Source organism: Tamandua tetradactyla, chromosome 9, assembly GCF_023851605.1.
Source record: "Tamandua tetradactyla isolate mTamTet1 chromosome 9, mTamTet1.pri, whole genome shotgun sequence".
NCBI lineage: Eukaryota > Metazoa > Chordata > Mammalia > Pilosa > Myrmecophagidae > Tamandua > Tamandua tetradactyla.
Window position 1 is genome coordinate 36,007,078 of NC_135335.1, and position 11,426 is coordinate 36,018,503.

Genomic DNA, 11,426 nt, shown 5'->3' on the forward strand with positions numbered 1-11,426 from the left:
TTAAAGTCCGGCATCGCGAGACCTCCAGCTTCATTTTTTTTCCTCAAGATGTTTTTAGCAATTCGGGGCACCCTGCCCTTCCAGATAAATTTGCTTATTGGTTTTTCTATTTCTGAAAAATAAGTTGTTGGAATTTTGATTGGTATTGCATTGAATCTGTAGATCAGTTTAGGTAGGATTGACATCTTAATTATATTTAGTCTTCCAATCCATGAACACAGTATGCTCTTCCATCTATTTAGGTCTTCTGTGATTTCTTTTAGCAGTTTTTTGTAGTTTTCTTTATATAGGTTTTTTGTCTCTTTAGTTAAATTTATTCCTAGGTATTTTATTCTTTTAGTTGCGATTGTAAATGGGATTCGTTTCTTGATTCCCCCCTCAGCTTGTTCATTACTAGTGTATAGAAATGCTACAGATTTTTGAATGTTGGTCTTGTAACCTGCTACTTTGCTGTACTCATTTATTAGCTCTAGTAATTTTGTTGTGGATTTTTCTGGGTTTTCTACGTATAGTATCATATCGTCTGCAAACAGTGATAGTTTTACTTCTTCCTTTCCAATTTTGATGCCTTGTATTTCTTTTTCTTGTCTAATTGCTCTGGCTAGAACCTCCAACACAATGTTGAATAATAGTGGTGATAGTGGACATCCTTGTCTTGTTCCTGATCTTAGGGGGAAAGTTTTCAATTTTTCCCCACGAGGATGATGTTAGCTGTGGGTTTTCCATATATTCCCTTTATCATGTTGAGGAAGTTCCCTTCTATTCCTACCCTTTGAAGTGTTTTCAACAGGAAAGGATGTTGAATTTTATCAAATGCCTTTTCTGCATCAATCGAAATGCTCATGTGGTTTTTCTGCTTTGATTTGTTGATATGGTGTATTACATTAATTGATTTTCTTATGTTGAACCATCCTTGCATACCTGGGATGAATCCTACTTGGTCATGATGTATAATTCTTTTAATGTGTTGTTGGATTCGATTTGCTGGAATTTTATTGAGGATTTTTGCATCTATATTCATTAGAGAGATTGGTCTGTAGTTTTCTTTTTTTGTAATATCTTTGCCTGGTTTTGGTATGAGGGTGATGTTGGCTTCATAGAATGAATTAGGTAGTTTTCCCTCCACTTCGATTATTTTGAAGAGTTTGAGGAGAGTTGGTACTAATTCTTTCTGGAATGTTTGATAGAATTCACATGTGAAGCCGTCTGGTCCTGGACTTTTCTTTTTAGGGAGCTTTTGAATGACTAATTCAATCTCTTTACTTGTGATTGGTTTGTTGAGGTCATCTATTTCTTCTTGAGTCAAAGTTGGTTGTTCATTTCTTTCCAGGAACCCGTCCATTTCATCTAAATTGTTGTATTTATTAGCGTAAAGTTGTTCATAGTATCCTGTTATTACCTCCTTTATTTCTGTGAGGTCAGTAGTTATGTCTCCTCTTCCATTTCTGATCTTATTTATTTGCATCCTCTCTCTTCTTCTTTTTGTCAATCTTGCTAAGGGCCCATCAATCTTATTGATTTTCTCATAGAACCAACTTCTGGTCTTATTGATTTTCTCTATTGTTTTCATGTTTTCAATTTCATTTATTTCTGCTCTAATCTTTGTTATTTCTTTCCTTTTGCTTGCTTTGGGATTAGTTTGCTGTTCTTTCTCCAGTTCTTCCAAGTGGACAGTTAATTCCTGCATTTTTGCCTTTTCTTCTTTTCTGATATAGGCATTTAGGGCAATAAATTTCCCTCTTAGCACTGCCTTTGCTGCGTCCTATAAGTTTTGATATGTTGTGTTTTCATTTTCATTCGCCTCGAGATATTTACTAATTTCTCTTGCAATTTCTTCTTTGACCCACTTGTTCTTTAAGAGTGTGTTGTTGAGCCTCCACGTATTTGTGAATTTTCCGGCACTCTGCCTATTATTGATTTCCAACTTCATTCCTTTATGATCCGAGAAAGTGTTGTGTATGATTTCAATCTTTTTAAATTTGTTAAGACTTGCTTTGTGACCCAGCATATGGTCTATCTTTGAGAATGATCCATGAGCACTTGAGAAAAAGGTGTATCCTGCTGTTGTGGGATGTAATGTCCTATAAATGTCTGTTAAGTCTAGCTCATTTATAGTAATATTCAGATTCTCTATTTCTTTATTGATCCTCTGTCTAGATGTTCTGTCCATTGATGAGAGTGGTGAATTGAAGTCTCCAACTATTATGGTATATGTGTCTATTTCCCTTTTCAGTGTTTGCAGTGTATTCCTCACGTATTTTGGGGCATTCTGGTTCGGTGCGTAAATATTTATGATTGTTATGTCTTCTTGTTTAATTGTTCCTTTTATTAGTATATAGTAGCCTTCTTTGTCTCTTTTAGCTGTTTTACATTTGAAGTCTAATTTGTTGGATATTAGTATAGCCACTCCTGCTCTTTTCTGGTTGTTATTTGCATGAAATATCTTTTCCCAACCTTTCACTTTCAACCTATATTTATCTTTGGGTCTAAGATGTGTTTCCTGTAGACAGCATATAGAAGGATCCTGTTTTTTAATCCATTCTGCCAGTCTATGTCTTTTGATTGGGGAATTCAGTCCATTAACATTTAGAGTTATTACTGTTTGGATAATATTTTCCTCTACCATTTTGCCTTTTGTATTATATCTATCATATCTGACTTTCCTTCTTTCTACACTCTTCTCCATGCCTCTCTCTTCTGTCTTTTTGTATCTGACTCTAGTGCTCCCTTTAGTATTCCTTGCAGAGCTGGTCTCTTGGTCACAAATTCTCTCAGTGACTTTTTGTCTGAGAATGTTTTAATTTCTCCCTCATTTTTGAAGGACAATTTTGCTGGATATAGGAGTCTTGGTTGGCAGTTTTTCTCTTTTAGTAACTTAAATATATCATCCCACTGTCTTCTAGCTTCCATGGTTTCTGCTGAGAAATCTACACATAGTCTTATTGGGTTTCCCTTGTATGTGATGGATTGCTTCTCTCTCGCTGCTTTCAAGATCCTCTCTTTCTCTTTGACCTCTGACATTCTAACTAGTAAGTGCCTTTCGGAACGCCTATTTGGGTCTAATCTCTTTGAGGTGTGCTGCACTTCTTGGATCTGTAATTTTAGGTCTTTCATAAGAGTTGGGAAATTTTCAGTGATAATTTCTTCCATTAGGTTTTCTCCTCCTTTTCCCTTCTCTTCTCCTTCTGGGACACCCACAACACGTATATTTGTGTGCTTCATATTGTCATTCAGTTCCCTGATCCCTGTTCAAATTTTTCCATTCTTTTCCGGATAGTTTCTGTTTCTTTTTGGAATTCAGATGTTCCATCCTCCAAATCACTAATTCTATCTTCTGTCTCTTTAAATCTATCATTGTAGGTATCCATTGTTTTTTCCATCTTTTCTACTTTATCCTTCACTTCCATAAGCTCTGTGATTTGTTTTTTCAGTTTTTCTATTTCTTCTTTTTGATCAGCCCATGTCTTCTTCATGTCCTCCCTCAATTTATTGATTTGGTTTTTGAAGAGTTTTTCCATTTCTGTTTGTATATTCAGCATTAGTTGTCTCAGCTCCTGTATCTCATTTGAACTATTGGTTTGTTCCTTTGACTGGGCCATATTTTCAATTTTCTGAGCGTGATCCGTTATCTTCTGCTGGCGTCTGGGCATTTAGTCAGATTTCCCTGGGTGTTGGACCCCACAGGTTGAAAGATTTTTCTGTGAAATCTCTGGGTTCTGTTTTTCTTATCCTGCCCAGTAGGTGGCGCTCGTGGCACACGTTTGTCTACGGGTTCCACCGTGAAAGTTGCTGTGGGTCCTTTAACTCTGGAAAACTCTCGCCGTAGGGGAGGTTCGGCAGCCGAAGCGTCTTGGAAGAGTGCCAGCCAGCCCGGGGGTCCGAACGTGGGGAGGGTCGCCGTCGCCGCAGCACAGGAGAGCGCCCGACCGAATTTCTGAGTCGGCCCAGGGCGCCAAGCGTGGCGGGAGGGCGCCAGCTGTCGCAGCCCGGGAGAGTGCACTGTTCCCAGCCGGACCGGGGAGTCATATGTTTGGAAGGGACCCCCCGGTCACCATTCTCCGCAGTCTGGGGATTTCTGACCCAACTCTCTCAGTTGGTCCGGGGGGCCTCGCGTGGTGGGGGCGCCAGCCACCGCGGCCCAAGGGGACCGCCTGCCCAATTCTGCCAGCTGGCCTGGGAAGGAGGAAGGGAGGGACTCCGGCTGCTTGCCGTCCCGCCCGGGAAAGCCTGCGCCCCTCGGTTATCTCACCAGTGCTGGTTCTCCCAGACAGTCAGCCATTCCAGGATGGGGTACGCCGTCCCTTTGATCTCCGTCGTGGCTCCGGGAGCTGCTCTGTATTGTCTCCACTCCCCCAGTAGCTGTTCTGGAGGAGGAAAAGTGAGGGTGGCAAGGCTGTCGAGGCTGGTGGTGGAGGAGCTGGTGAAGGCGAAAGAGGGCACGGTGGTGGTTGGAGAGCCGCCGGAGCAGGAGGGCGTGGGTGCCGCGCGCCGGGCTGGCAGACAAAGAGGGCTATTGATAGCTTCTTTTCCTTTAGTTTTGCAGATTCCACTCACTTCCAAAGTTACTCGTGTCAGCACATTTTCCCCCTTACCAGATTCAGTGAAGTTGTTTTAAACATTTGTTATTCAGTTAGATTGTTTTATCTCATTCTTCATTCCATCTGAGATCATCTGAAATTCTAAGTGATTTTTAAAATTTTGCATATACTTAAGATTCACGTTTTTGCTTTAAAGTTCTATGGATTTTGACATAGTGTCACACAGTATTCACCATTACTGTGTCAAGCAGAAAATCTCCTGTGCCCCCCTGTGCTGGCTTGAATATGTTATGTTATGTTCCCCAGAAAAGACTATGTTCTTTTAATTCATTCTTGTGAGTGCAGACCTATTGCGGGTGGGACCTTATTTTTGTTTTTGTTTTTTTTGTATGTGTATGTTGGGATCACATTTCATTATTTTTCCATATGAGTATCCCATTATTGCAGCACCATTTGTTGAATTTTGTGTTTGTTTATTTGTTGTTTATTTTGTTTGCTTGTTTGTTTTTGGGAAGTGCATGAACCAAAAATCGAACCCAAGTCTCCTGCATGGGACCTTTTGATTAGGTCTAAAGGAGATGTGACCCAGCCCCTTTCAAGGGGCGTCTTAATCCCTTACTGGAGTCCTTTAAGAGAGCTCATAGACAGAGAGAGCTAGGAAAGATCTCTCTAGCCCCTGAGAAAGGCTAGGAGCTTCAAGCCCTGAGAAGCTAAGAGAGAAAGAAACATGCAGAGATGTTTGGAGACAGAGAGAGAAAGACCCTAGAGACACTAAGAAAGGACCCACAGACTCTCAGACAGAAGGTGTGCTGGTTTAAAACTGTCATGTACCTCAGGAAAGCCATGTTCTTTAATCCTTGTCAGTATTGTTGGGTGGGATCTTTTGTTATTGTTTCCATGGAGATGTGACCCACCCAGTTGTGGGGAATGCCCTTTGATTAGGTGGTTTCCATGGAGATGCGTCTCCACCCATTCAAGGTGGGATTGCTTACTGGAGCCCTTTAAGAGGGAACCATTTTGGAAAAAGCTTCAGTTCTGACAGAGCCCATATAGCAGGGACCTTTGGAGATGAAGAAGGAAAATGCCCCCAGGAGAGCCTCACGAAACAAGAAGCTGGGAGAGAAAGCTAGCAGACATTGCCATATGCCTTCCCAGCTGACAGAGGTGTCCAGAAGCCAAAGACCCCAGTAGAAGCCAGCTACTTGCCTTCGCCACTGACAGAGGTGTTCCAGATGGCATCAGCCTTTCTTGAGTGAAGGTAACTTCTTGTTGGTGCTTTAATTTGGACATTTTTCATGGCCTTAGAACTGGAAACTTGCAACTTAATACATTTCCCTTTTTGAAAGCCATTTCTTTTCTGGTATATTGCATTCTGACAGCTTCAACAAACTAAAACTAAATTCTGGCTACTAGAATCAGAAGCCAAAAGCAATGGAACCCAGGAATGAAGGACCAGCAGACATCAGCCATGCGCCTTTCGTTGTGACAGAGGAACCCTGGATACCAGCAGGCTTTCCTCAGAAAAAGTATCTCCCTCTTGATGCCTTAATTTGAACATTTCCATGGCCTGAGAACTGTACATTTGTAACCCAATAAATCCCCTTTGTAAAAGCCAATCCATTTCTGGTGTATTGCATTCTGGCAGCTTTAGCAAACTGAAACACCTCCCGTTCATCCTTTCTTCTTTCCCTGAACCCCTGGCAACCGCTGATCTTTTTGCTGTCACTGTAGATTTGCCTTTTTCCAGAATGTCATACGGTTGGAATCATACAGTATACATACAGCATGCAGCCTTTCAGATTGACTTCATGCACCTGGCAACATGCATTTAAGAGTCATTCATGCCTTTTTTGCCACTTGATACATTTCTTTTTGTTACTGAATAATATTTCATTGTATGGATGCTTTTTCCACTAGAGCCCTTAACATATTAGATGCCGTTATTTTAAATTCCTTGTCTGACAATTTAAAAATCTGTGTTCTATAATCTTATGATTAATCCTGTATTTTATTGGACCCTTGTCCCTGGGCTGTGACCTTTGCAAGTGTTTTTTTAGCTACCCTCCCCCCCCCCCCAACTTTAGGTGAGACAGGAAGTCTCGAGGGGGCTTGAGTGGGAGAATTGCCCTTTTCCCAGGTGGAACAAGGCCTGGGGAGCAGTGCTTTGTTATGAAGACTTCTGGGTTATTTCACAAGAATTACTCTTCCCCTTTCCCTGCCAGAGCCACCTGCAGAGCTTACTCAGCAATCCACCTTGAGAACCAGCTGAGGTTCCCGGAGGCAAAACCCACACAAAGGCTGTGATCCTCAGGAGTTTCTCACTCTCTTTCTTTCAGCCTCTGGCAATTTGTCCAAATTACCATTTAAGTGTCCTACCTGTTTACAGCTCCAATGGCTTTTGCTCCAGGTGGACAGCTGTGACCTTCTGGATTCACTTTGCTGAGCAGAGATTTCAGAGCAGTGGTGTGACCTGGGACACAGGAACCTGTGACAGGCTCAGGTACGTTCAGCGTTTCCTTGTTGCAAGGCTGGAAGGGATGACCCCTAAACTCTTTGCATGTCACAGCTGAAATCGGGAGTTCTGCTCCTCCATTTTTGAGTGTTCTTTATCTACCAGGGATAGTAGCCCTGCATGTGGGGTATTATTTTACAAACATTTTCTCCCAGTTTGTCAGTTGTCTGTTGACTCTGTTTATGGTGATTTCTGCCATGCAATTAAAATCTTCAAAAATTCTTTTGTAGCATGTGAAGTACGGGTCTAATTTTATCTTTCTGCAAAATGGTTACACAATTGCCCTGGCATCATATATTAAAAAGTCCACAGAGATAAAGGGGTAGCACCAGGGAGTTTCTTTGGATGATGTAACAACTCTGTACCTTTATTATGGTTGTGGTTAACTTAAGGCGTGGAATAAAATTGCATAAAAATATTCACACACGGATATGAATGCACGTAAAAAAAAAAGTGAAACTGAATAAGATTCATAGTCTAGTTAACAGTATTATACCAATGTCAATTTCCTGGTTTTAATATTGTACAAAGATGTTGTATAATATGTCGCCATTGGGAGAACCTGGGTGAAAGATATTTTGGTTCACGGAGTTCTATGAACTATTTTTGCAACTTCCTCAGAGCCTATAATTATATCAAAATTAAAAGTTAAAAAAAAAAGTCCACTTTTGCCCTAGTGGTTTGAAACCCCTAGATTGAATTCTTTTAAATCCGATGATTTGTTAAAGTAGCAAGATAGTCCATTGGGTCATAACTGAGATTACTGATGTGGTTGGTTTACTTTTATCTTTCCTTACATCCTATTTTGTGCTATTCATTCTATCTTTTCCCTGCTCCTTCCTGCTTCCTATTGAATTGGTCAAATTCTCATTACCCCTCCCTGTTTTTCCTTTGATATTTTAGAAGTTGTAAATTTCATATTTGGTATTTTAGTGTTTACATTTAACATTTTTAACAGGAAAACTTGATTTTCTAAAGTGCATCATTAATTAATAAGTTCGTTAATATCTTTTCTCTCCTCCTGAATAATGCAAGGATGTTGGAATGCTTTAACGCCGACGCCTCCAGTCTCACATGGTTTTGTTGTCCAGCATGTCTCAAAGAGTGTTTGTACTTCCCAAACTAGTCATTATTATTTTAGTGTAGGTGGTTTCTTTCACCGCTTGACCTGTGAAGAAACTGAGGCTCAGAGAGATTAAGAGATTTGGTTAAGGTCACACAGCTAGAACCAGAGCTCAAATTGGGGTCTCCCAGCTCAGGCCTATTTACAAGATGGAGTCACTTCTCTCTAGGATGAAGAAAGATGGCTTGTAGCTTGACGCAGACAAGATTGAACTCTTGTTCCTTTACAACTTTTGGGGGTGAATGAAGCTGGGGAGTTGCGGGGAGAGGGTAGCAGGTCCTCAGTCCACGGGGGAAGCCAAAGATCAAGGGGTGAGTATTCCATCAACAAGCATTTACCAAAGAGCCATGCCATTTGCTAAGCACAGGGAGCTATCGAGGCAAATCTGTTACAGTCTCTGCCCTCAAACTGATTAGAAATGCAGTTAAAAACTACTCTGTGAAAAGGCAGAGTTGAGTTTGAATACCCTTTAGCTGTGTGACCTTGGACAAGTGACTCAATCTCTCTGAGCTTCAGGTTCCACAACTATAAAATGGAAATAACAGCATCAGTGTCATTAGTTAAAAACACTTGGCATAACACTTGGGACATGGCAAGCCTGCAGAGAATGGTAGCTGGCGGCGGTGGCGGTTGTTTTTACTATGATTTCTCCTGGTAGGGGAGACATACATTGACCAATAATAATGCCATAATATGATATGCATGAAGGTTGTGGGAGGAATTCTGGGGACACAGAGGTACGTGGGACGTGTGAGCCAGACCTTGAAGTAAGTTCTGCAGGCAGAGAAGTGGGTTAGCATTCCAGGTACACCTGCTTGTATCTTCACATCCTTAGGCTTCTGTCCTTGTCTCTAACGCCCAGCCCTGACCTCACACCGACAGGCCATGGGATGTGTCCTGTGACATCCACGTGGGCTTCAGCTCTGGCCAGACATCGCACAAAGGGTGTCACTTCCCAGAGGTCTTTGGAGAATTACCAGGTGCTGTCTCAATGTGCTGCCATCGCCACCATCCATTACCAAAATTTTCCATCATCCCAAGCAGAAACTCTATACTGATTAAGCATTAACTCTCCATTCCCCACTCCCACCCCAGCAGAGATGGGCCCATTCCACCTTGGAATCTTGGCTCTTGGCTCTCAAGATGCTTTCGAAATTGCACGCTGATGTTCACAGCAGCCTTATTCACAACAGCCCAGTTGTGGAAGTAACTCAACTGTCCATCAATGGATGAGTGGATAAACAACGTGTGACGGATCCACACAATGGAGTGGATTCAGCCATAAAAAGGAATGAAGTCCTGCTACGTGTGACGACATGGATGAACCTTGAAGACATTATGGTGAGTGAAATAAGCCAGAGAGAAAAGGACAAATATTCTATGATGACACTAACATGAAATAATTAAGATACGCAAATTCGTAGAGGCAGAAACTAGAATAATGGTTACCCGGGGCTGGGGTGGGAATGGGGAATGGAGAGTTAATGCTTAAGTGGTATAGAATTTCTGTCTGGGATGATGGAAAAATTTTGGTAATGGATGGTGGCGATGGCAGCACAACGTTGTGACTGTAATTAACACTATTGAGTTGCATACTTGAAAGTGGTTAAAATGGGAGAGTTATATTTTGTGTGCGTGTGTGTATCTATATAACCACAATTTAAAAAATACAACAATGCTCTCAGAACCTTCTTTTTTCCCCTTCTTTCCCTCCCTCCCTCTTTCTCTCCCTCTCTCCTTCCCTCCCTTCCTTCCTTTGTCATAAAGGTTACAAAGTCACATTTATTTATTTACAAAAACTGTTGAATATCCCGTAAAGAACAGAACTACACCTGCAGGTTAGACAACACTGAGGCTTTGGTAACCAAGCCTGATACAATTCACAGCAACATTTCCAACCAGGTGTCTCCTGGTGTCTGATGGCTAAATTCTTCCATCCCAGATTCAAAGAAAGATGGAATACACAGTTCAGACACTTTTTTGGGGGTGGGGGTGAGGAGTGGGGGGGAGTTGCATGGTCCAGGAAGTCCAGGCACTTTTTTTTTTTTTTTTAATTTTTTTATTTTTTTATTAACGGAAAGAAAGAAAAAAAAAAGAAAGAAATTAACACAACATTTAGAAATCATACCATTCTACATATGCACTCAATAATTCTTAACATCATCACATAGATGCATGATCATCGTTTCTTAGTACATTTGCATCGGTTTAGAGGAACTAGCAACACAACAAAAAAAGATATAAAATGTTAATATAGAGAAAAGAAATAAAAGTAGTAATAATAGTAAAAAAAAAACCCTATAGCTCAGATGCAGCTTCATTCAGTGTTTTAACATGATTACTTTACAATTAGGTATTATTGTGCTGTCCATTTTTGAGTTTTTGTATCTAGTCCTGTTGCACAGTCTGTATCCCTTCAGCTCCAATTATCCATTATCTTACCCTGTTTCTAACTCCTGCTGGACTCTGTTACCAATGACATATTTCAAGTTTATTCTCGAATGTCCGTTCACATCAGTGGGACCATACAGTATTTGTCCTTTAGTTTTTGGTTGGACTCACTCAGCATAATATTCTCTAGGTCCATCCATGTTATTACATGCTTCATAAGTTTATCTTGTCTTAAAGCTGCATAATATTCCATCGTATGTATATACCACAGTTTATTTAGCCATTCTTCTGTTGATGGACATTTTGGCTGTTTCCATCTCTTTGCAATTGTAAATAACGCTGCTATAAACATTGGTGTGCAAATGTCCGTTTGTGTCTTTGCCCTTAAGTCCTTTGAGTAGATACCTAGCAATGGTATTACTGGGTCGTATGGCAATTCTATATTCAGCTTTTTGAGGAACCGCCAAACTGCCTTCCACAGTGGTTGCACCCTTTGACATTCCCACCAACAGTGGATAAGTGTGCCTCTTTCTCCGCATCCTCTCCAGCACTTGTCATTTTCCGTTTTGTTGATAATGGCCATTCTGGTGGGTGTGAGATGATATCTCATTGTGGTTTTGATTTGCATTTCTCTAATGGCCAGGGACATTGAGCATCTCTTCATGTGCCTCTTGGCCATCCGTATTTCCTCTTCTGGTAGGTGTCTGTTCAAGTCTTTTTCCCATTTTGTAATTGGGTTGGCTGTCTTTTTGTTGTTGAGTTGAACAATCTCTTTATATATTCTGGATACTAGACCTTTATCTGATATGTCATTTCCAAATATTATCTCCCATTGTGTAGGCTGTCTTTCTACTTTCTTGAT